General features: G+C 40.4%; 1 protein-coding gene across 1 annotated transcript in view; it reads left to right on the forward strand.

The window, feature by feature from the left end:
* The first annotated feature begins 2,949 nt into the window (after window positions 1-2,949).
* Window positions 2,950-27,459, forward strand: part of LOC116981787 (cAMP-specific 3',5'-cyclic phosphodiesterase 4D-like) — a 197,243-nt gene continuing 172,733 nt past the window's right edge. The window contains exon 1 of the mRNA XM_033034915.1: window positions 2,950-3,085. The gene's annotated coding sequence lies outside the window, so the exon portion shown is untranslated. The remainder of the gene's footprint in view (window positions 3,086-27,459) is intronic.

Here is a 27,459-nt window from a genome sequence, read left to right on the forward strand (position 1 = left end):
TTTAGAGGATAATTTTTAACCTACTATAACAATTAAATTAACCTATTAAGTTTAAAAATAGCTCCAGCGAAAGAATCTCCCAGCGATTTTTCGTCAGCAACTAAGTAGGCTGAACAACCTCGATTTGAATAGCCTAGGGCAAATCGCCCCCCTCTCAACGGCGCCAAAATCACGCACATGGGCTGGGACAGATCTGCAGCCCCACTGAAGGTAGGTTTTGCAACATACCTATATAAAGGGCCTGTCCCACGAGCATGGTGACTCCATGTGGCAAGCATGGCCTAACGTGGTCGCTTGAGCCGCAAGGCCGCGCGGGGCCGGTCCCACTTCAATCACCGGAGCCGTATGGAGTTGTGCGGAGCTGGTCCCGACATCGCGCGGGGCTCCGAAAAACTGACCGTGATCAAAAATTCCGCGTGGCAACGGCCTGCCGGCCTGCAGCCACCTCGATGCCATACGCATCGCCTCGATGGGCATGCGCAGCGTCTCAACGCTGTACGCAGCGTCTTGATGCTGTACGTCACGCGCAGACTTCGCTCGAACTTCACGTCACTCACGCGACCTCCGCGCGGCCCCCACTTCTGGTTTGGTCGCGCTCGCCGCATGCAGGCACATGCTGATGGGACCGGCCCTGTACAGGGATCACTCAACCTCCGCGCGGCCCCCGCTTCCGGTTTGGTCGCACTTGCCGCATGCAGGTCCCGCTTGCTGCATGCAATATTCAGTCCTACTTTGTCTCCAGCCATTTCCCGCCTCTGTGATTTATACATATCATACGATCATTGGCCTGAAATACAAACTGTTTGACCAGTTGAGCATTTCCGTCATGATCTGCTTTTATTTCAAATTTACAACACTTGCAGTACTTTCTTTGCTGTGTCCTTGATGTTACATTACAGAAACTCATAAATATTAGGAGGTCTCCTTTAGTGGGAGTTTCATCAGTTTAATCTCACTCGGAGGAGAGCCCCTGCAATTGTGATGGTTGTTGCCTTTGTGTTACCGAGAAAGCCAGGAAAAAAAATGAATAGAACTATTAGAACAGAAATTGGAGATGTTAACCCAAAATAGAATTTGAAGTAACTTTGCATCAACAAAAATTTGCAACTAGGCATTTCATTACATTCAAAACAGAAAGTACTCGATGCTCTGCAAGTCAGGAGCCTTCTCATAATTGGGAGTTAGCCTAGTTTGCAGAGAGTGGTGGGGGGATGGGTAGAACAGTGGGCATACCTGACAAGATTGAACCAAATGTGTTACTACAGCAGTGGACGAAGCAGATAAAATCAGATTACATTTCTTTGTGTAATGTGTTGTTAATATCATGATTGTCCAACCCCCTTTACCTGATTCTACCTAACACTTCTGAAGACTGAAGAAGGGTCCCGACCCAAAACGTCACCTATCCATGTTCTCCGGAGATGCTGCCTGACCTGCTGAGTTACTCCAATACTTTGTGTCTTTTTTCCCATCTATCACTTATCTGGCTTTGTCCCGCCCCCACCATTCTGCTACCTTTCTCCCCCCTTCTACAATCAGTCTGAAGAAATTTTCTGACCCGAACAGTTGTCTACCATTCAGAGATGCTGCTTGACCTGCTGAGTTACTCCAGCACTTTTTGTCTTTTCAAGCCCGTGAGGCCTATCTAGCAGGCCAGACTAAACAAACAGAAAAAGCAAATCTAGGCCAAAGTTATGACAGGCAGAAATATCCGGTTCCATACAAACAGAAAGAAAGAGCGATTTACCTAATGTTGTTAAAATCAATATTGGGCCTAAAATTGGGCCTAAAATATATATATAAATAGAAGATAAAATGTGTTCCTTGTGTTGGGCCTCATCTTCCACTTGGATATAGGACAGAGGCCATAAATAAAAAGGTCAGAGGGGGTAGGAAAGAACTGCAGATGCTGGTTTAAACCAAAGATAGGCACAAAAGGCAGGAGTGACACAGGCGGCATCTATTGAGAGAAGGAATGGGTGACGTTTCGGGTCGAGGGATGCTGCCTGTCCCACTAAAGGTGAGAGTGGGAGTGGATTGGTGAATTAAAGTGGCAGGCAACAGAAAGCTCAGGGTCTCTTCTTCAGACTGAACACGGACAATCTGAGAAGTGTTCACCCAATCTGTGTTTGGTTTCTCCAATGTAGAGGAGACCACAGTGTGGATACAATTGCAGCTCACTAAAATAGAAGAAGTGCAAGTGAATTGCTGCTTCATCTTGTAGGGCCATTTGGACCCCTGGATGATGCAAGGGAAGGGGTAAAATGACAGGTGTTGCAATTCCTGCAGTTATTTTGGAGCTTGCCGTCAGGCAGAGAGTGATGCTTGGTGGGAATGGAAGAGCAGACCAGGAACTGATCCCTTTGAATTTCTGAAAGGTGAGGGTTGGGGAATATGTGTCTAGTGGTGGAATCTTGTTGGATCTGCAGGAAATAGTGAAGGGCAATCCATTGAATGTAGAAGCTGATGGGGTGGAAGGTAAGGACCAGGGAAACATTGTTCTTGCTCTGTCTGGAAGGCGAGGGGGTAAGTGCAATGGTACAAGAGATAGATTAGATATGGTCAAGGACTCTGTCCACTATGGTGGAGGGGAAGACACAGTTCAATATTTTCTATTTAATTACATTTTCAGAATAGATACAAGCCTATCTTTATTTGACTGGGTCAGGCTTTATTTACTATAATGTGTTGAGCAAACAAGAGAGGAATAATAGGGTTAGTGGTATAGATTCTGAATTGTTTGAAATATTAGTGGATTTAATAATAGAAATAAAAATCAGATATTAAAAGTATTATGAGAAATGGAAAGGTATTTTGAGCATTACTTTCAAGCAGATTATGCAGCTGGGCTCAGCCAGCTAGACTTGTTCCATAAAGTGCAGTGATTGGTTGGGACCTTTGCTGAGATTTAACATTTCTAGGCAAGCATGTATGAGCATGAAGCTCAGAGTTGAAAGCAACACAGAGATTTGACTGAGTCTGACTTCTAGCTTGTTTACTCTCCTTTAGTTTTCAGTGCAGTACCATCGCTTTGAATTTCCTGTTCAGAATCAATTGTTGGTAGCAGCGATCTACAGCAGAAACTGTAAGTTATTATTTTTTTGAGGAATGTTTTACTTAGATGTCAATAAATTAATTTAACATACACTGTCTACGTTGGGAATGCCTGAAAGCTTATACCTTTTATGGATGTAAAAGCTATGATGATTCATTTCTACGCTGATTTTTTTTTACAATATCACAGCACAATATCACAGCACAGCACATTCTGAAATATATTTTCATTTTATTTGTAAAAAGATAGAATAATCTAAATATTCTTCAATACTATCAAATAGAATCTATTAATATGGTAATTAGATTCAAAATATAATTTACAGTCTGCAATACATCAAAACATTTTTTGATGATTTACTTTGAAATGTTAATTCTTGTAATCTTAAACTTATTCGCATATATGAATGGTTTGGTTGTACACTTCTGGAATTCTCTGAAAACACAATATTGCTCAGTACGCTGAAAGAGTTCACATTTAATTTGTGGACTTGGCATAAAAATAATTAATTACAATGTTAAAATATTTATCATTACAAAGAGGCAAGGCAGTAATGTCCACAGGCATTTGATTTTTACTCATTTTTTGGAGGAAGGTGATGTTTGCTCATTAAAATTCATTCCCTGTATATTACTCTAGTTTATGAGCTTTTGAGAATATCCCTGTGCTGTTTGTTCTGTTTGTTTACTCGTTTGCATGGCCAAGGTTTCAATTGTCCAAAAACTAACAGCTGCTGATCCTGGAACTCTAAAATATAAAATGAGAATACTGAAAATACTCAACAAATCAGACAGTATCTGTGGAGAGAGAAACAGAACTAATGCCAAGTAGTTTCTTTCATCTGATTTTCCCTACAAATGAGGCCAGTCCTGCTGAGTATTTTTCACATTCTCTTTCTTTCTTGCAGATAGAAACATAGAAACATAGAAATTAGGTGCAGGAGTAGGCCATTCGGCCCTTCGAGCCTGCACCACCATTCAATATGATCATGGCTGATCATCCAACTCAGTATCCCGTACCTGCCTTCTCTCCATACCCTCTGATCCCCTTAGCCACAAGGGCCACATCTAACTCCCTCTTAAATATAGCCAATGAACTGGCCTTGACTACCCTCTGTGGCAGAGAGTTCCAGAGATTCACCACTCTCTGTGTGAAAAAAGTTCTTCTCATCTCGGTTTTAAAGGATTTCCCCCTTATCCTTAAGCTGTGACCCCTTGTCCTGGACTTCCCCAACATCGGGAGCAATCTTCCTGCATCTAGCCTGTCCAACCCCTTAAGAATTTTGTAAGTTTCTATAAGATCCCCTCTCAATCTCCTAAATTCTAGAGAGTATAAACCAAGTCTATCCAGTCTTTCTTCATAAGACAGTCCTGACATCCCAGGAATCAGGATATCCAGCATCTACTGTGTTTCATGCCTTGCAAATCCAGCATTGTTTTTGCTTCCTCCCGCCTTCATTCATCACATTCTGTTTGCATCTCCGCCATGAATACGCCTGCCTCTCCCTCTTTCAACTCATATCCCCAGGCTTTGCGTCATTCAGTCTCTCTTGTTAACCACCCTATCAAAGATGTTTTGGTTGCTTTCCCCACCCTTCTCCCTTGTCTGCAACTTAAGACACGTTTGACGTTTACGTTTTTTCAATTCTGATATGTCATCAACCCAAATTGCAAACGTTGTTTCCTCCTCCACAGATCATGTGTGAGTTGCCAAGTATTTGCAGCTCTTTGTGTATTCATTTAAAGCTTCAGTTGTATTTATTGGATAGCCTGCCAGTAGTTGTAGATAATGAGAAAACCAGTAATTGTCTTTGGCAATAAATGATACATGCGTATTCAGCATGACAAAAGCTTCAGTATTTTTCACAGTTACCTCAGAGAATAAAGAAAACTGTGAATAGAAATGTGTTGCAAATATTATTATATAAAGTCGGTCAGTTCAGCTTGAACCTTACAAAGACATCTGAACGTTTTATGAAAGGGCACAAAAAAGTTGAATAACAGCATCTTTGACATAACAATATTGGTTTAAATTCAGCAATGTGAGCCACTTTATTCAATAACAAATATTTTATAGTTGGCAATCAGGAATATGAACAAAAAATGCTGGAAATACTCAGGTTAACCTGCAATTAGCTGAGAATTATTCATTGGTTATGGTGGCTGATGGAATGGAGGATGTGGACTCATTACCTTGAGTCATGGGATCTAATGCCCTGTACCCAAGTACCTTTGAGTGATAGGGACATAGAACTGTACAGCACAGAAACGGGCACTTCAGCCCATTATGTCTATGCCAATCTTTTTGTGTCATGCACAGACTTAATAATCATATCTTCTACATTCAGAGTTGTTAATATCCATGAACCAGGGGCCACAGTTTAAGAAAATGGGGTAAGCCATTTAGAAAGGAGAAGAGATTTTCTATGTTTCTATGTAAGAGGAAACACTTTTTCACACAGAGATTTGTGTGTCTATGGAATTCTCTGCCTCAGAGGGCAGTGGAGGCCGGTTCTCTGGAAACTTTCAGGAGAGAGCTAGATAGGACTCTTAAAGATAGCGGAGTCAGGGGATATGGGGAGAAGGCAGGAACGGGGTACTGATTGTGGATGATCAGCCATGATCACATTGAATGGCGGTGCTGGCTCGAAGGGCTGAAGGGCCTACTCCTGCACCTATTGTCTATTGACACTCAATAAAGGTCACAGCAGTGATCTTTGTGTTACACCACTGATATCCAAACATTAAAGCATCCTTGCACCACCACACTCTGTCTCCTTTCACCAAGCCAGTTTTGGATCTAATTAGCCAGCTTGCCTTGGATGCCATATTCTGACTTATCTTGACCAGATTGCTATGCATGACCTTGCCAACTTCCTTAATAAAGTTGTACGGACATTGCTGTCTTTCTTGCCTTCATCAATTGTCCTAGTTATCTACTAACAAGGTGAATCAAATTAGTGAGGCCGGACCTTTTTGCACAAAGAAATGCTGATGTGCCCTGCTCAGCCCCTGCCTTTTCCAAATATGCATAAATCCTATCCCTTATGATTTTCTCCAATATTTCCCTGCCACTGATGTAAGGCTCACTGCCCTGTAGTTACCCCATTTATTCTTGCTACCCTTCTGAAGTAGAAACATAGAAACATAGAAAATAAGTGCAGGAGTAGGCCATTCGGTCCTTCGAGCCTGCACCACCATTCAATATGATCATGGCTGATCATCCAACTCAGTATCCTGTACCTGCCTTCTCTCCATACCCCCTGATCCCTTTAGCCACAAGGGCCACATCTAACTCCCTCTTAAATATAGCCAATGAACTGGCCTCAACTACCTTCTGTGGCAGAGAATTCCAGAGATTCACCACTCTCTGTGTGAAAAATATTTTCCTCATCTCAGTCCTAAAAGATTTCCCCCTTATCCTTAAACTGTGACCCCTTGTTCTGGACTTCCCCAACATCGGGAACTATCTTCCTGCATCTAGCCTGTCCAACCCCCTAAGAATTTTGTAAGTTTCTATAAGATCCCCCCTCAATCTTCTAAGTAAAGGGATAACATTGTCTATTTTTTGCTTACTAATAGCATTTGGAAAGGCAGAGGTTGATTAGCGACAATTGGTATGGTTTTGTGTCTCACACATTTGATTGAGCTTTTTGTAGAAGTAACCAACATAGTTGCTGATGACAGGGCCATAATGTAGTCTATAGGAACCACAGCAAAGGTTTTATTAATAGTTCACATGGTGGGTGGCTCTGGAAGGTTAGGTAGCATGGGATCCAAGGAGACCTAGCTAACTGGATCACCAACGGTGATGAAACAAACTACAGAGCGGAGGTGCAGGACCTGGCGGACTGGTGCTCACGTAACAACTTGTCACTAAACACCTCCAAGACTAAGGAGCTGATTATCGACTTCAGGAGGTCGCAGAAGGGGGAATACGCCCCAATCTCCATCTACGGGGACAGTGTGGAGAGAGTGTCCAGCTTTAAGTTTCTGGGCACTCACATCTCAGAGGACCTCACATGGTCCACCAACACCGCTGCGCTGGTCAAAAAGGCACAGCAACGACTGTTCTTTCTGAGGACATTAAAAAAGACTGGTCTGCCCCAACAGCTGCTGACAAGCTTCTACCGCTGCACGACAGAGAGCATATTAACGTATGGCATCTCTGTGTGGGATCTCAGCTGCACGGAGGCGGAGAGGAGAGCTCTTCAGCGCGTCGTCCACAGAGTGCAGAAGATCATTGGGACACAGCTACCAGCCTTGGAGGGCATCTACCACACACGGTGCCTCAGGAAGGCCGTCAGCATCCATAAAGACTCCTCACACCCTTGTAATGGACTGTTAGAACTACTTCCTTTCGGCAGACGTTACAAGGCCTTCTACGCCCGCACCTCCAGACTCGGGAACAGCTTCTTTCCCAGAGCTATAGCTGCTCTGAACCGGCCCTGCTGAGTGCCCCCCACCCCCAAGGACTGTCTCCCTCGGATGGTCACGTCGCACAGACACATCTGCATTTTAGTCTGTTTTGACTATTTTACTGGTGTAATGTTCTTTGTACAAACCGTGTTCTCGGGGTATCTAAACCTAAATTTTAGTAGCTACTTAAGTTATGATGTCGGATGCATACCCAAATTTCGTTGCACTTATGTGCAATGACAATAAAATATATTATTATTATTATTATTATTACAGAATTGGCTTCATGGGTTGAAGCAGAGGGTGATGGTGGAAGGTTGTTTTTCAGAACGGAGGCTTGTGACTAGTGGAGTGCCTCAGGGGTCAGTGCTGGACCCATTGGTGTTTGTCATTTATATCTATGATTTGGATGACAATGTAGAAGGCATGATTAATAACTTTGCTGATTACATTAAAATAGGTGGGAATCATAGACAGTAAAGGTGGGAATCAAGAATTACAATAGGATCTTGATCAGCTGGGCTAGTGGAATGGCTAATGGAATAAATGTGAGGTTTTTAATTTTTTGAAGTCAATTCAAGGGCAGTATTTTCACTGTGAAGGTTGCAAGGAAGCGTTGTAGCGCAGAGGAATCTAGGAGTGCAAGTACATCATTCTCTGAACGGGTAGGTAAGGTGGCGAAGAAGGCTTTTGGTAAATTGGGTTTCATCAGTCAGGTAATTGAATGCATGAGTTGGGATGTCATGTTATAGTTGTAAAGGATGTTGGCGAGACTGCATTTGGAGTATTGAGTTCACTTTTGGACACCAAGCTATTGGAAATATGCAATTAAGCTAGAAAGAGTGCAGGGAATATTTATGAGGATGTTGCCAGGACTTGAAGGCCTATTGGAAGAGCTTGGGAAGGGTAGAACGTTATTCCTTGGATCACAGGAAGCTGATGGGCGAAGTTATATTGGTGTGTAATATCATGATGGACATAGATAGGATGAATGCCCAGAATCTTTTTGCCAGGGAATCAAGGTGTTTAAGGTGAGAAGGGAAAGATTTAATAGGAATCTGAAGGGCAACATTTTCACACAGAGGGTGGTATATGGAAAGAGCTGCCAGACGAGATAGTTGAGGCAGGAAAATAACAACATTTAAAGACATTTGGAGAGGTGTAAGGTAGGAAAGGTTTGTTGGGAGATGGGCCAAAGATAGGCAAATGAGACGAGCTTAGATGGGGCATCTTGTGTGGAATGGAAAAGTTGGGCCAAAGTGTCTGTTTCCATGCTGTATGATAATATCTGAGCAATTTCTCAACATTCATATGCATTTAACAATGTATTATAAATGTGAGTGAATGTTGCTATGTAAATTCACATGCTAGCCATTTTGCAATGTGCCAAAAACAATATTGAGTTGTATGACCAATTTGTTATATTTTGATGATGTTGCTTTAGAGTTTGTTATGGTGCAGGTCAACCAATCAAGGTAGATTACACCCGAAGAACGTATGCACAGCATAAATAACATCAATCATTAAGACATGAAAAAGCAGAGTCTATGCAATTCATTCTTTTATCTATCTTACAGCGCTGCTGGTTTTGGTGACAAGCAATTTGTATTCGTGTTTCACGGCATTCCTGGAAAGCGTCAAAGTAGCTTCAACAAAACCCAGTAATTTGTGAATGTCACTTAGCATTGCTAATCCACAAAATGGATTTTATACTAAACGATTCTGTTAAAAGCTTGTCCAATTTTTGCAAGTCTTTGTGAAAGCTTCACTTGAGACATGTAAGAGTGGGCCATGTGGCATCTTGAGCTTGCTCCATCATTCTATTAGAATGTGGCTGATCTGACCTTTGGGCCTGCACCTCATTTTCTTGTTCAGACATTCCAACCCATTATTCCCCAATTATTCAAAAATCTATCTAAATATCTCATCCCTGAAATTGCTTAATGACAACTTACATAGTCTTCAGAAGTGGAGAATTACAAAGACTCGCCTTTTGAGAGAATTAATTTCACCTTATCTCAGTTTTAATCAGCCAACCTTTCTCATGAGACGATGTCCTGCAATTCTAGACTCTGCTGCCTGGAGAAACATCTTGCATATATTTTATCATGCTTCCTTGGGATCTTGAATGTTTCACCGAGATTACACCTCATTCTTTATACTTCAGTTCTGTATGATCTGTCCTCCCAGGCTATTCTCTCATTCTAGAGACCAATCTTGTGACTAGGGTTGCCATCTGTCCCATATTAGCCGGGACATCCTGTATATTGGTTTGTCCCATACGGAACCGCCCTTGTCCCGTATTTGTCTGCTACTACTCGGGTCGAGGGGACTGTCGGGTCGGAGCGTTGCGCCCGGTCCCGCCTCACCCGTCCTGACGTAGTGCAGCCCATGGAGTGCAGCAGTAGCGCCTCACCCGTGGACCCATCGGTCGGCAGCCTGGCCATCTGTCCGACCTTCGGGCCTTCGCTTACCGCCGACACCACCACCCCTCCTTCTCATGGCCGATCATTGGTTCATGAGTTGGATGGGGTGCCGGACTTTGTGCACCAGACCTAAACTCCTCAGCTGGCCCGCCAGCTGGGCTTTGTGTGCAGTCCAGCACCCGGGCCAACTCTTCATTCACCCAGCCACGGCCAAGTCGGTCAACGAATTGCCATCGGGAATTTGTCCCTTATTTTGACCTTTTTTACCTTATTTGGGAGTGAGAAAGTTGGCAACCCTACTTGTGACTAATCTAGAGACCAGCTTTACATTATCTCTTTGTGCTTTCTTATACTTCATTTGCTATTTTTTTTTGCCGTTTTATTTAATCTACAGTATTTGTAGCATGCCTGAAGAAAGGTCCCAACCCATAATGCCCCCTGTCCATTCCCTCACCAGATGCTGCCTGATCTGCAGTTGTCCTGCACTCTGTGCTTTAATCTATTTTTATGACGTCCTTTGCACATCATGTTCTTTTGCATTCTCATTGCTTCATTTAAATCAGTAACATAGATTGTAAATACCCAAGATTCCGGCACTGATCCTTGAGACAACCACTTAGCCACAGCCACATAATGACCTGTTTATTTCTACCTATTATTTTCAGAATATAAATTAATTCTCTATCTATGTCTGACAAACTTTTATGCAGCATGTACAGTAATTGAATAGCTTTTGGAATCCAAATATCCAACTGTTCCCTCTCATTCATCCTGCTGGTTCCATCATCAAAGGACATGGATACATTTGTTAAATTCAGTAGACATTGAATCTAACAGTGTCATTCTGGATCGAAGGTCTAACCCAGGTTAGATTGATTCAGTAGCAATTCAGCATGGCAAGAGTGGGTCATTTGTGATTTCTACACAAATTTCCTTCTCATAAAACTACACTGACTCTACCTAAACGTTTAATGCTTTTCCAAGTGTTTTCTTAACACATCTTTAATAACAGACTAGTAATTTCCTGATAACTGATGTTCGACGAACTGGATAGTCAGTTGCTTTCTGTTTTATTTCTCCCTTCTCTCTTGAAAAGTGGAAATGTTTGGAGGATGACAGTTAATGCCTCCACTATCTCTGCAGCTGCCACATTTCGAACCTTAGAATGCAGATCTTTCAGTCTAGGGGATTGTGTGGGATGGAACTTCAGATGCTGGTTTAAAGCGGTTACACAAAATGGTGGAGTAACTCAGTGGGACAGGCAGCATCTCTGGAGAGAAGGAATGAGTGACGTTTTGAGTCGACCCTACTTCAGACTGAAAGTCACGACTTTCAGTCCGAAGGAGGGTCTCAACCCAGAACATCACCCATTCCTTCTCTCCAGAGATGCTGCCTGTCCCACTGAGTTACTCCACCATTTTGTGTCTTTCTTCAGTCTAGGGGATGCATCCCTTTACTTTAACGAATGATTTTTCCCTAGTGGGTTTAGTTGCTTTAAGTTCTTCACTCTCATTGATTCCTTGGTTACCTGATCTTTTTGGTTAGCATTTACTTTTTTTTGCTGTGAAGACAGATTAAAAATGAATTGTATCACAATTCACACATGTAAAAATTGTCATATCACACCTACACTTTTGTTAAATGTCATAAATCTCTGCTCTAAGTTGTCAACTATTCAGTCACTAGAAATAGTCTCCCCTTATTTAACAGTCGTAGAGTTATAGAGCCCAGAAACTGGCCCTTCAGCCCAACCTGGCCATGTCAACCAATGTGTTCCACGTAAGCTGGAATGGAATGGAATACTTTATTGTCACACGGCACAAGGAGATTCTTTGCTTGCATATTCGAGGTATACAAATAGCGGCCACCTACGGTGCTGACAAAGTTACAAAGTACGCCGGCTCCTCCATTGTTCCCCCCCCCCCCCCCACATCAGGTCCCCATTGTCCATTGTTCCCCTCCCCCCTCACGGTGGTCCCCCACGCTCTCATTGACCCACGAGGCCTCACCACCGCCGAGGCCTTATCACCACCGCCGAGGCCCCATCGCTGCTGCCAAGGCCCTATCATCACCGAGGCTTCACCACTGCTGAGGCCCCACCGCCGCCGAGGCTCACCACTGCTGTCGAGGCTCCATTTGGCCCAGGCAGGCTAATTCCCATTTGCCCACGTTTGGCCAATATCTTTCGAAACCTTTCCTTCTCATGTACCTCTCCAATTGACTTTTAAATGTTGTCATTGTACCCGACTCAACTAATTTCTCTGGCAGCTGATTTCATATATCCATCACCCTTTGTATAAAAATGTTGCACCTTTGGTTCCTATTAAACCTTTCCACTCTCACTTAAAATGTATGCCCTCCAGTTTTCAATTCTCTACCCATTCACCCTAACTATACACCTCATGATTTCACTCCCCAATGTTTTCTATGCTTCAAGGAAAGAAGACATATCCTACACAACCTCTCCCCATAGCTCACGCCCTTCAGTCCTGGCAACATACTGGTAAAATTTCTCAGCACTCTTTCCAGTTTAATGGCATATTTTTCATAGCAGGGTGATCAAAACTGAACACAATACTCCAGATTATCTTTATCATTGTCTTGTACAACTATAGCGTAATGTCTCAATTTCTATGACGTAATTCACTGACCTATGAAAGCCGGAGTACCAAACACCTTCTTCACCACCCTATCTACCTGTGCCGCCACCTTCAGGGAATAATGAATTTAAACTCCTAGATCCCTCTGCACTACAACACTCCCCAGAGCCCTACAGATCGCCGTGAAGATCCTGTCCTGGTTTGACTTCCTTCAAAAACTTCATAATTCTTGATTGCCATCTTCACTGTCTACAATACCACCTAATTTAGTGTAATTGCAACTTATCTAAGGCCTTGCTGAAATCCATATAGACTGTCAATTGTCCTTCCCCAGTCATCCACCTTGATTACTTATTAAAATAACTCAATTCATTATCATAACACATGATCTCCTATTCACAAAACTATGCTGACTATCCCAAAACAACTCCTGTCTTTCCAAATGCTTGTACAGTATACCTTATCACTTAGAATCCTTTCTAGTAACTATCCACCACAGATGTAGGTTTGCTCGTTTATAGATCCCAGTTTTTTATCTGTAGCCCATCTTTAGTAGAGGCATGACATTTGCCACCTTAATTTTTTGGGCACCTCACCCGTTCTAACAATGATTCATATCTCAGCCATGAATTTCTTATCTAACTCTCCACTGTGTCCATGGATATACCTGATCAGAACCTGGAAATGTATCTACGTTCATGCATTTCAGGACATTCAACACCTTCTCGACTGTAATTCTGACTGCCCTTAAACATTGCCATTGACTTTCCTGGTTCCCTGTTTTTTATATCTTTCTCTGTGGTGAAAAAAAAGAGAAACATTCATTGAGGACCTCAAAATCTATCAAAAGCATATGTGATTTTGAATATCTTCATCAAATCTCCTCTCAATCTTTTTTACTCTAAGGGCACCAGTTTCTCCAGCATCAGGGGAGAAGGAAAGAGAGCTAAGGGTTGACAATAACCTTTAATCAAAAATAGCAGCAAATAATGCAGGTTATAACATTGAGAAAGGGTAGTGTGCAGGAGAGGACAGTGGGGAAGAGAGTGGAGTGGTTGGGAGAATGAAAGGGAAGATCTGTGATAAGCTACGAGGCAATAAATGACAATGCATGAAGCTGGTAAGTGAAATAAGACAATGTCAGGAACAAAAGTGATTTGCAACTTTGACGTTGTGGTGTATATTTCTGTATTTCATTGAATTCTCATTGGTAGCTGGTGTTTGCTTCTTGGCTCAGTTTATTTCCTGCCAAGTATATAGCCAAGATATTTTTGGCATCATCTCCAGTGTTCAGAGTAACATTTCAAGCATTGAAGCTCGTAAAGTACCTTCGCACTGCCTTTGTCATTGAATACCTCAACATTTAGTGTTAAACCTAGCAGAATATTCTTCAATGTACAATGCAGGATCAAATGTACTGGAGCAAAGGATAGCTTCAGAACAATGGTAAGCCCTGCACCAAGCTGCTGTTGATTAGGAGCCATTTTGTTGGCCCTTATAAATTCTAATGCATCAGAGATAGGCTCAACAGTGGAGTGCTCAAAGGCACCTTCCTCATATGTCCATTACTGGAAACTTTTCAGCTGCAGCTGAGCAAGCCTGTGCTGTGGTCAGGGAGGAGATGGCAATCTTACGGGGAATGGTGTGTAGAGGGGGAAGACAATTATTGATGGATTGAAGGCCAGCATTTGTCTCACTGACATGTGGATGGGAGCAGGCTGGGCGTTGATGGTGTTGGTGGGGTTCCCTGGCGCTGTAATGCAGCAACTCTACTGCTGCGCCACTGTGCCTTAATGAGTGGCTTTGAATTCCATATTTAAATTGTAGACCAAAGAGCCCCCTTGTCCCACCACATCCATGATGACCATCATGTACCTGCTCCATTTATCTGCACTTGGTTTGTAGCCTACCATGCCTAGATGATTCAAATACTCATCTTGATGCTTCCCAATTGTTGTGAGTACCTGTCTCCAACATCCATATGTTGTAGGAAATAAAAATGTGTCATGGAGTAAGACATGAGATCTGGACGTTTAATTCTGTGGAGGGTCAACAGTCAATAGATGATTTTGGCCCAAAATGGTCTGCTTCCACTTTGTAATTCAATTACAGGTCAAAAACTGATCATCTTGGAACAGATCAAAATGCTTCAGAAGGAGCAACAACATATATAAAGTATTGTGAGGTGTTGATTAGATGTATTTCAAGTACTTTATTCATCTTGGATTCTGAGAGGACTTGAAAGAAATGCGGAAGATGTGTGTTTATTTAGACCATGTGCAATCTCAGAACTTTCTAATGCACTTGAACCACGCAATAAACAAACTGCTGGAGGAACTCAGAGGGTCAGATTTAACCAAAGTTCCAGGATCCATTCTGCCAGCCCTGGACCCCATGTACAACCATTGTGGCCAGCAGATCCCAAAACTCAAATCTCCCATCGTTGTTTCTGCCTGGTTCACTGCCTTCCTCCAGCAGTTTGTTTATTGCTCAAGATTCTAGCATCTGCAGTCTTCTTAATGTCGGCAAACGTCAAAGCAAGATTCCATAAACAGTAGTAAAATAGATATTTGTGTTTGATTGATGAGCATTCGTGTGCTGTTCCTTGAATGAGACCTCTGGAACGTTGTCAAACCGAACATGCAGCTGGAACTTGAATTTATTATTCCATCAGTTTTTGAAAGCAGAAATAATTCTCACTGTGTTGGTCAAAAATATAACTGTTTCCCAGAGGCATAAACGATGATTACTTCTGTTGAATTGTCTAATATGGAGGCAATCGTTCACATTGAATCTTCTCAATATCTTCTTAAAGCAGAATCTTTGGCTAAAGATTGACCTTGTGCAGATAATTGGGGTCCTATTTTTTTAATTGTTTGTACTTCAAATCAGTAGTGTTTCATTGAAGAACAACACTGTTTAGCTGATTAATTATCTACAACCAATTAAAAATACTCTCCAACATTGACAGACAAAGACAAGAGGGCATAAATTTAAGATGAGAGGGACAAGATTTAAAGGAGATATGTGGGGCAAGTTTCTTACTCAGATAGTGGTGGATTGCTGGAAAGCGGTGCCAGGGGTGGTGGTAGGGACATACGATTGTGGCATTTAAGAGACTCTTAAGATAAGTACATGACGATGCAGGGAATGTGAGGATATGGATCACATGTGGGTAGAGGAGATTAGTTTTACCCGGCATCATGTTTAGCATGACATAGTAGGCTGAAGGGCCTGTTACTGTGCTGTATTGTTCTGTGTTCTGTCCTCTAATAATGCAACTAGAGTCAGACATGGGAGGGATGTTGAAGGAGCTCCCTTTTCCATGAACTGCACCTAAACCACTGCAAACACACGCCTGCTTCATATTGCTATTACATCTTAAATGTCCATCTCCAAGGGAAAGCTCATGCCCATCCATTCATCCCCACTCTCCTGAGACTAAACACATACAAAAGAGGGAAATATTGTTTTAAAATCTTTCTTCAAGGGTTAACTCCCTTTTGCCTCCCTTTCTGAAGGCAAATAAGCTTCATGTTTGTGTGGCCAATGTTTCAGTGGCTTAACAAGTTAATTTTGAACTGAGAACATTTTCTTTTGGTGTCATGGGATATTCAGAGATCTCATCTATAATAAGAAGACTCTTGGGAGTTTCTACAGTTGAGGAAACTCTTTTCCTACTTTTATTCCTGTGAAGATACAATGGAATCTGGCACAATTTTCAAGGAATTTTGGGATCATATTTTTTTCTGTAGGAGCTAGCAAATTTTCAGCAATCGTAATAATTCAACAAATTTTGTATATCTATACTTAAGAGAAAATAACTCAAATCCCAAAGTCCATCTTTGGGTTGTATATCTATACTTAAGAGAAAATACTTCAAATCCCAAAGTCCATGTTTGGATCTGCCATTTTTCAACTAAAGTGGACTTCCATCATATGAAAATTAACTAATTTAATCTAAAATTCTAGCCAAATTCTCTATTTATTTACAACATGAATCCACTTAAACTACAACTTCACTGTTTGCATTTGAATCACATATTAATTAGTGGAACAGATTTGACATGCTGAATGGCTCTCCTACTTTTAATTCATTTGTTCTTAATTTCAATTCCTATTCCTAGTAAACCCTCCTTTCTCTGACTCCCTCGTTTCTGGGTTCGAAGAAGGGTTCTGGCATGAATCGTCACCTATCCATTCCCTCCATAGAGGATGCATGAACTGCTGAGTTGCTCCAGCACTTCATGTTGTGCTCAGGATTCGAGCATCTGCAGTTCCATTTTACAAAAGACCATAAGACATAGGAGCAAAATTTGGCTATTTTGCCCATCAAGTCTGCTCCGCCATTCGATCATGGCTGATCTATTTTTCCCTCTGAACCCCATCACCCTCATTTGACTAAATTCCAGCGAGTACAAGCCCAAAGTTTTCTTTAATTATTGTTTGCCTTCCAGTCTTGTAAAAGTATTTACTGTTTCTCTTCTCGTATTTCAATACTTGAAATGCATTTTCAAGAAAAACAATGAATTTTACAGTAATTGGTCCCAAAATATTTGGGCAGGAAAGATTTTGAAGGTAGACGGTGTCAACCAGCAACTGCAATTCCTTCCTAAACAAGATTTTGACAGTTATGGCTGTGGGTTTAGACACATAGAACATTAATAGTCCATATGCTGCACTATGCACAAAATGCCTTCTTTGAAATACAACGTTGGAATGCTTAAATGTAAGAGATGTAATCATCAGTGAATGTTGTGGAACATTTCGTGATCATTTTTTAGGGTAGAGTGGCTTGGGAGAATATTGTTAAAGATTCCCTCAGGATTAGAATCCAGAAATAGTTGGATTGCCTGTGATTTGGGAAGAGTAACATCAATCGTAAAGACTTGAAATACTGGAGCAGAAAACTTCATTGAAATGTCTTGATAGGATGAAAAGGGAAAGACTGTTTCCTCTGGTTGGGAAGCAAGGACAAGAGATCATTATTTAAAATTTGTTATTTTGAGAAACGTTACAATAAATTTCACATCCTACGTCTGCGGGATTGCAAATTCAAAGAGATGTGTACTATGCAATTGAACTTTTATAGTCCCAAAGTGAACATGAGCTTGTGCACGGTGTATATATAACTTTTAATATTAGATATCTGTGGAGGTAATCTTCACCATTGGCAGAAGCAAGAAACTGATGGTAGCAAAGTGGTTTCATATGACGGTCATGTCTGTCTCCGTGAATGAGTTAATATCACATTTGAAATATTATTTACTGCTTTATTGGCTTTTATTCCAACAGTTTTTTTAAATATTCTTGTTGTATCTGATTATGACAAGTTTAACAAAAAACATTTTCTATTATGAATGAACCTATCATAAATGTCCCAAGAAGGAATGGTATTTCAAAATGTCAAATGTTGGAAGTAAAGCAGAAACAGCAAGCGGTGTGTGACTGGACTAGCTCAAGCTGTCAACCAATATATTCAAAATAACTGAGGAGATAAATGCCTTGTAATTGACTTGAATATTGTGATAAATGTTAAGTTATTTATTGACAAACAGTAGGAACCATCAAAAATGGCAATAAATAATATTTGAATATGCAGATAATAGACAATAATAATAATGATAATACATTTTATTTATGGGCGCCTTTCAAGAGTCTCAAGGACACCTTACAAAAATTTAGCAGGTAGAGGAAAAACATGTAAGGGGAATGAAATAAATAGTAGAGACATGACTAGTACAAAAGTAAAGACAGAATTCAATTCAAAACACAATATGAGGCAATTAATGCACAGATGAAAAGGGAGGGGGACGTGGGGCTAAGGATAGGCAGAGGTGAAGAGATGGGTCTTGAGGCGGGACTGGAAGATGGTGAGGGACACAGAATTGCAGATCAGTTGGGGGAGGGAATTCCAGAGCCTAGGAGCTGCCCTGGAGAAGGCTCTGTCCCCAAAACTGCGGAGGTTGGACGTGGATGGAGAGGAGACCGGCTGATGTGGATCTGAGGGACCGTGAGGGTTGGTAGGGGGAGAGGAGTTCAGTGAAATATGGGGGGCCAGATGGTGGAGGGCTTTGTAGGTGAGGATAAGGATTTTGTAGGTGATCCGGTGGGAGATGGGAAGCCAGTGAAGTTGTTTGAGGACTGGAGTGATGTGATGCCAGGATTTGGTGTGGGTGATGAGTCGGGCGGCTGTGTTCTGGACCAGTTGGAGTCGGTTGATGTAGGTGGAGCTGATGCCAAGGAGAAGTGAGTTGCAATAGTCCAGTCGGGAGGAGATGAAGGCATGGATGAGTCTTTCAGCAGCGGGAGGTGTGAGAGAGGGTCTGAGTTTGGCGATGTTGTGGAGATGAAAGAAGGAGGTTTTAATGACATGGCGGATGTGAGGCTCAAGGGAGAGGGTGGAATCAAAGATCACGCCAAGGTTGCGGGCCTGGGGAGATGGGGAGACAGTGGTGCCCGAGTGGGGTTATTGATTTTGCTGAGTGTGGCTTTGGAGCCTATGAGGAGGAATTCTGTCTTATCGCTGTTGAGTTTGAGGAAGTTATGTTGCATCCAGGTTTTTATAGCAGGAGTAGGCCATTCGGCCCTTCGAGCCAGCACCGCCATTCAATGTGATCATGGCTGACATCCCCAATCAGTACCCCGTTCCTGCCTTCTCCCCATATCTCCTGACTCCACTATTTTTAAGAGCTCCATCTAACTCTCTCTTGAAATCATCCAGAGAATTGGCCTCCACTGCCTTCTAAGGCAGAGAATTTCACAGATTCACAACTCTCTGGGTGAAAATGTTTTTCCTCATCTCCGTTCTAAATTGCCTACCCCTTATTGTTAAACTGTGGCCCCTGGTTCTGGACTCCCCCAACATCGGGAACATGTTTCCTGCCTCTAGCATGTCCAATCCATTAATAATCTTATATGTTTCAATAAGATCCCCTCTCTTCCTTCTATTCTAGTGTATACAAGCCCAGCCGCTCCATTCTATCAACATATGACAGTCCCGCCATCCGAGACTGCATTACTCTAGTGTTTTATTTGTAATACTGGAAGTGTCATTTTACCAAGGCACTGCACGCTTGCAACAAGACATCCATGGCCCTGTTATAGACAATAGACAATAGGTGCAGGCATAGACCATTCGGCCCTTCGAGCCAGCACCGCCATTCAATGTGAGCATGGCTGATCATCCCCAATCAGTACCCCGTTCCTGCCTTCTCCCCATATCCCCTGACTCTGCTATCTTTAAGAGCCGTATCTAGCTCTCTCTTGAAAGTATCTAGAGAACCGGCCTCCACCGGCCACTGAGGCAGAGAATTCCACAGACTCACGCTGTGAGAAAAAGTGTTTCCTCATCTCCGTTCTAAATGGCTTACCCCTTATTCTTAAAATCCTGTTGTGAAATTTCCTCATTTTTAAGGTCAACACAACTTTTTCCTCCTTCCCCAACAGCTGCAGCTGTATGCTTCCTTTCATTGACTGCTGTACCAGGACAGCCAGGTTCCCTGGCCCTCTCCCTTACATCATCTATTCTCATTGAGATCATATTTTTTCTTCCTGTATTTGCCACCAAAATGCAAAACCTCAAAATAATCAACATTATATTCATTCATTCAGAACAATCATCAAGATTGCATTCACCTATTTACTTATCAAACCATGCTGTAACCTCTCTGCATCCTCTTACAGGCTCACACTTCCACCCAGCTTTATGTCCACCACAAACCTGGAGATTCTTGGAGTGTACTGCAAAAGGATCTTTGTCCCCAACCATAGAAACATAGAAAGTAGGTGCAGGAGTAGGCCATTCGGCCCTTCGAGCCAGCACCGCCATTCAATATGATCATGGCTGATCATCCAAAATCAGTACCCCATTCTTGCTTTCTCCCCATATCCCTTGATTCTGTTAGCCCAAAGAGCTAAATCTAACTCTCTTGAATACTTCCAGTGAATTGGCTTCCACTGCCTTCTGTGGCAGAGAATTCCACAGATTTACAACTCTCTGGGTGAAAAACCATCAACTGGTTTTTCTTTCTGGCTGAGTTTCTCCAGCATTTCTGCTTTTGTTGGAGATACTTTATTTTTAATACACAAGTATCTATTGTGAACAGTTGGTGTCCATAGCTCTGAACCGTGTGATATCCCACAAATATGTTTGCTTCTTGAAAAAGGTCCCATTTATTCCTAATCTTTGTTTTCCATCTGCAAACCAGATCTTTATTGAGGTCAGTACACTATCCCCAATCCCATGTACATTAAATAAGTACATTAATATCTTATGTGACTTGTCATAAACTTTCTGAAGCAGAGGCATTTCGGAATGAGTGGTAAGAAGAGCACGCTTCTGCTGGTCTTACAGGTAAATGTGTGGACCTCATGCAGATTCCAGCCATAACATCCTTTTTGAACAATCATTCAGTGAACTGTTTCATGTATTTTAAGGCATCAAATTAGCTGGCATGTCAAATAATTTCTGGCATTAAATATTTCATCTGACTTTCCAGATTTCCAGCTTGCATCAGTCAGAATCATACAGTACGGAATTAGGCCCTTCGGCCCAACTTACCCATGCTGACCAAGATGCCCCACCTAACCTCGCCCAATTTCCCGGCATTTGGTCCATAGCCCTCTAAACCTTTCCTATTCATTTTTAAAAAGTCTCTCCTGATATTATTCTTGTGCTAATATTTTTTATTGGAGGAAATTGTGTTTTTGTATTCAGCATCTGCACATCTTCTTTATACTATTAATCTCCTGAAATGCTTTAGGAGAGGAGGCATGGATGTCAAGAACTTAATTAATTATCCCCAAGTTTAAATGAAATCACCATACTTGCTGTAATTTATAAGGCAAAATGCTATATATGGAAGTCAATACACCAACTATTATTAAATGCAAAGGACAAGCGGAACTAACACGTTTGCACAATATAATCCCATTGTGCGTTTATGAGGTTTGTGTGAATTTTTTTTGATTTTGTTTTTAATGTTTTTGAGAGAATTTCAAAAATTTCTCTCCAAAAGTTATGTAATTTTATGCAAGAGGCGAAGGAATGTGTTATAGTTGCTTCTTGAAGGAGACATTTGTCACAAATAGGAGAATCATTTGGAAAGATCTTTTTCAGTTTAGACTTTGAATAGTAGAGTCTGTGCAGTATTTTAAATTGAATTAACGTATGTCTAACGTTAATCGAACAATTGTGTATATATAAAAGGTTTTCTTCCCATCTGTCTTTTGGAATTTTTAGGCCTAGTTCCTCTTCCCAGTCTCTTCTAATTACTTCTGACGATGGGATTTCTATATTTAAAAGGGTGTTATACAAATATGATGTTAAGTAGTTTGACTCTGAATTTCTATTCATACATTCTTCTAGTATATCTGGCAGCAAAGTTTAGTAGTCATGGGTATATGTTTTCAGATAGTCTCGAATTTGAAGATATCTGAAATATTGATTACCTTTCAGGTGATATTTCAACTGTAATTCCTGAAATCAGAGAAGAGTTCCCATCTCGTAAAGATTGCCAAGTTTTTTGATTCCTAGTCTTTCCCAATATGTAAACGTTTTATCCATAATGGCTTGAACAAAGGGTTATTGGCAATTGGTGAAAGTAGAGTTAAATTTCTTAGTTTAAAAGTTGATTTTATCTGTCTCCAGATTCGTAGAGTGCTGTGAATAATCGAATTTTTATCGTATAGTGTGTTCTTCAAATTTGTTGGAGAGCGAAGAATCGTGCCTATATTAAAAGGCGAGCAATCCTCTCTCTCCATTATTAACCAGTCTACCTGTTGGCATGAGTTGTCCAGCCAATAAATTACATTTTTAATATTCGTTGCCCCGTAATAGTATAAGAAGTTGGGGAGAGCCAATCCGCCCGTTTCTTTGGGTTTACATAGATGTCGTTTATGAATTCTATGTGTTTTATAATCCCAGATAAAGTTTGTAATCAGAGAATCAAGATTTTTGAAAACATTTTTAGGAAGATATATCAGTAATGATTGAAATAAATACAGAATTTGTGGGAGGAAGATCATCTTTATAGCATTTATTCTGCCTATTAAAGACAACGGGAGTGTTTTCCAAAATTGAATAAGAGCTTTTAATTTAGTAACTAAAGGCGGGAAGTTTGAATTGAATAGAGAGGTATATTTTCTGGTTACCTGAACACCCAGATATTTGAATTTTTCCGTAGCAATTCTGAAAGGGAATTTTAGAAGGTGTCGGCTCATGAGGTTTTATTGACATTATTTCACTTTTGTTCCAGTTTATTCTATATCCTGAAAAGGAGCCGAATTCCTTCTTAAGATTTAATATATTTTGAATACTAACTTGAGAATTGGTGATATATAATAATACATCATCTGCATATAATGATATTTTATTATTGGAATATTTAGAATTATAGCTGTGAATGTTCGGATGTACTCTTATACTTTCCGCTAGAGGTTCAATCGCAAGGGCAAATAACAGGAGTGATAATGCACATCCCTGTCTATTGCCCCTGGATAACTGGAATTTAGGAGAGAGTTAGTCCGTTTTCTGGCAGTCGGCTTATCATATAACAGTTTTATCCATGAGATCAAATATTCTCCCATCTGAACTTTTTGCAGTACTGTAAAAAGATATTTCCATTCTACTTGGGCAAATGCTTTTTCTGCATCTAATGAAATAATTGATAAGTCTTCTTTAGTTCGGTGTTTGTACATTATGTTAAAAAGGCGTCTATAATTAGTAAACAAATGTCTCTTGGGTATAAACCCTGTTTGATTCGAGTGTATTAATTTATTAACGTATTTATAGGTATGTTGCAAAACGTACCTGAAGGTCGCTGAAAATCTGTCCCAGCCCGTGTGCGCGATTTTGGCGCCGTTTAGAGGGGGGCGGGTTTAAAACGCGATTTTCCCTAGGCTGTTCAAATCGAGGTTTTTCAGCCTAGTTAATTATTAACGAAAAATCGCTGGAAGATTCCGTCGCTTGAGCTATTATTAGTTTTAAGGGCTTTATTTAATTGTTATAGTAGGTTAAAAATTAACCTCTAAACCCGCGACCGCCGACAACGGGCCAGATCTCATACAGGGGAAAACGGAAGGTAGGCTGTCTATTTTTACGTTAAAAAGGGCTTCTTAAGATCCCTTTATACAAAGTTCAATGTTGCGAGTAGCTAATTTGGGGCCCATTAAATCCCGCAGTATTTTTCTGGGCATTTGAGGGCACAAATCTACCGCAATGTGAACGTTCTAAACCAGCGCGTTCACAGGATCCCACTAGAAAGCTGATTTAAATGGACTTTAATTTACAGCAATTGAACACTAAATTCCTTCCATTTGGCCTATAAATTAATGTAAATGAGATTTAAAAATCATGTTTTATTGTGAATTATTTGTGAATATTATTTGGACACTTAGGCTATTTAAATATGTTAATCATTTATTAAGAAATGGATAGATGTTTAGATCTAGTAATTGAAGTTTGGAATTAGCTACAATTGGGTAACTAACTAATTATATGCTTTAATTTCAGGTCATCCAAGTAAGATTATTTTATTTGTTTCAGAATGCTTCAATCTATGATAACTGAAAATTTCATTCAGTTCTCTTAATTTTTAAGAAAGTTATGGGCTTTTGACTGTCCACGATCACAGCTTTTTTGTTATGTCCATAGAAAATCAATAGGGAACAAGATGCTAATTTCCGAGTATGAAAATGGCCATAACTTTTTAAATACTTGAGATATGAAAGTGAATTAGGTGTCAAATTATACTTCTTTTTATGCTTTATCTGATGGGATGAATTGCAGACTTGATTTTTTAAATCTCAAAATGTTGTAACATTGCTAGTATTTACTTAATCTTCTTGCCAAAGTTTTCGCTAATATTTTCTGATCTGTATTTAACAGGGCGATTGCTCTGTATGATCCCGGGTCTTCTAGATCTTTACTTTTTTTGGGGTATAAGTGTGATAGTTGATTCAGCTAGTGTTTGTGGTAATGTCTGTTCTTTAAATGCGTATGTACACTGTATAAAGGTTGTATAAACGCGGGGAAATTACCTCATAAAATCTTTTATAAAATTCGTTACTAAACCCGTCTGGTCCTGGTGTTTTACCGTTCTTCAATGAATTGATTGTCTCTTCTATTTCTTTAATTGAAATCTGTGCTCCTAATTCCTCTTGGTCCAGCGGATTAAGTGTTGGAAGTTTATAGTTATCAAGAAAGTTTGTAATTTTTCTACTTTCTGTCGATGTTTTGGATGATAAAATGTTGATAAAATTGGGCAAATCGTTCATTAATGTCTTTTGGAAGCGTTAACAATTCACCTTTATCTGATTTGATTTTTAGAATAGTATGGTCCTTTTCAACTTTTCTCAACTGGCGTGCTAAAAGTTTATATGGTTTGTCGCCGAATTCGAAATTTTCCTGTTTTGTAATTTGAAATAATCTGATAACTCTTGCAGATAGAATTTGATTTAGCTTAAATTTTAATATTGCTATCTTGTTGTGTTTATCTATAGTCGGATCTATCGGGTTTTCTAAATCAAGTTGTCTGATCTGTTCTTCTAATTGCAATTGTTCCATCCTATTCTTTTTATTTTGATATGCTTGATATGAAATGATAGAACCTCTAATAAAAGCCTTAAAAGATTCCCATAATAATGAGGGCGAATTACCTGGGGTGTCATTGGTCTCAAAAAATAGTTTCATCTGTAGTTTAAAATATTTACAACAATCTGGATTATTTAGTATTTGAGGGTTAAACCTCCAGAACGATTTTTTATTAAACATTCCTTCTAGTTTTAAGGAGAAGTTTAGCGGAGAATGATCGGAAATAGTATTATTATGGTCTTTGGGATTAATTGTGAAAGGTATTAATTTAGTGTCCACTAGAAAATAGTCAATCCGTGTATAGGTTTTATGTACTGATGAGTAGAAGGAGTATTCTCTTCCGGATGGGTTTGCAATCCTCCACACGTCTGTTATATTTGTATTTCTTATAAACGTATTTAAGAGTTCACTGGATTTTGATTTTGTATTATATCTCTTTTGTTGAGCAGATTTATTGAGGTATTGGTCCAAAACGCAATTGAAATCTCCCCCAATTATCAGGTTTTGCTGGGTGGTATCTGAAATTATATTCAAGATTTTATTAAAATATTGTGGGTTGTCAAAGTTAGGAGCATAAATATTTACCATAGTAAGTGGGGTGGAATATATTTCCCCAAAGACTATGACATACCTCCCATCTTTGTCTGCAATGGTATTTTTATGTTTAAATGGTTTGCCCTTACAGATTATAATTGCAGTGCCTCTGGATTTGGAGAGATAGGAGGAGTGATATGTTTGACCGATCCAATTGGCCTTCAGCCTGGTCTGAGCTTGAGCTTTAAGATGTGTTTCCTGTAAAAATATTATGTCAGCATTAATTGATTTTAATTGGGCAAGAATCTTACCCCTTTTAATTGGCTCGTTAGCGGCCCTAATATTCCAGCTACAAAAAGTAATTCCTCCAGTTTTCTTCAGAGGGTCGCCTTGCATTATAGCTTACATTGATTCGTTTGTTTCAGATGGTGCAACACAATAACTCAACCTTCTGGGTGTTGGGTGGTTGCCCCCAGTTTCTGAACTCTGAAGATATATCCCAAAGAAAGGTGCCCTATAAAGAAAAAACGAAAAAGGTGCTAAATGACATTAATGATATAAAAGAACAGTATTTGGATATACTGTGTGAAACCGCCAAGTGGTGGAAGAATTCATGTAATCTTCCGTAGATGTAAATCTCATTTAGCTCCGTCCCTTACAAACTAATATTATAGAAAAGAAAAAACAGGCCGGAAACCGGATATTATATACACAGAAAAAACAACAGAATATGCACTGTAAGTAGTTCATCTAATAGGTTGGACTAAGTAGGTATTTACTATTTAAATGCTGTATTTAAATTAAAAGGAAACATTTTTTGCATATTAATAATCCTGTGTTAAACAGTATTAAATTATTTATATAATTTGTTAGTAGATTATTACGTTTCCATCGGTTTAATTTGTTTTCTATGCTGCATAATTCAAGAGTCTTGAACCTTTTCTTAGTAAACACGAGGGCCTTGAACATTCTATCCGCTTACATTCCAATCTATCAATGATAAGAGTGTTTAGACATAAGCACGTGCGAGTTTGTCGGCCATCTTATTTGCAACTTTTATATATCTTTTTATGTAAAAAAACATATTCTCTCAAACCACCCCTTATAAATATATATAAATGGTATACATTAAACACGTGGTTTAGCCCACGTGTTCAGTAAGCATTCAGTAGCCCCACTAATCAAACAGAGCCGTAGCATTCTACTTAACCTTTAGAGTGCTTTTTTTTTTAAAGTCCTGGGCATATTTGAATGTGGCTTCTGGGTCAATAAAGAAACGCTCCGAGCCTTCATATGTGACCCACAGTTTGGCGGGATACATTATTCCATATCTCAGGTTTGGAATGTCTCTAAGAATCAGACGAGTCTTCGTAAAAAGGGCACATTTCTTCACCACCTCTGCTGGATAATCTCTGAAGAATCTTATGCTTTCTCCTTCAACATCAGGTTTTTTCCGATTGTCACTTTCTTCATGATGTCTTCAAGAACTGCTATGTCGTTAAATTTCAGGATAATATGTCTTGGTGGAGCTCTAATCACTGAGCGTGCTCTCTGAACTCGATGTGCTACATCAACTTTAGGTCTCTCGGACAGGTTGAATACCTGTTGAAGTAAGTTGGCAGTGAAAACCCAAGGGTCTTTTCCAGTTTCCTTCCCTTCTTTCACCAACAATTCTTAAGTTTTGGTGTCTGGACAGGGCTTCAAGATCTAGGCATTTGTCGGTCATTCTGGCCAGTTGCCCAGAAACACGGTCTAGGTCTCGAGTAGGGAGGCGGCCGTTCCAGGGTTCCCAAGCCGCTGAGAGGACTCTCCCGATGCCGGAACACCATCA

Source organism: Amblyraja radiata, chromosome 1, assembly GCF_010909765.2.
Source record: "Amblyraja radiata isolate CabotCenter1 chromosome 1, sAmbRad1.1.pri, whole genome shotgun sequence".
NCBI lineage: Eukaryota > Metazoa > Chordata > Chondrichthyes > Rajiformes > Rajidae > Amblyraja > Amblyraja radiata.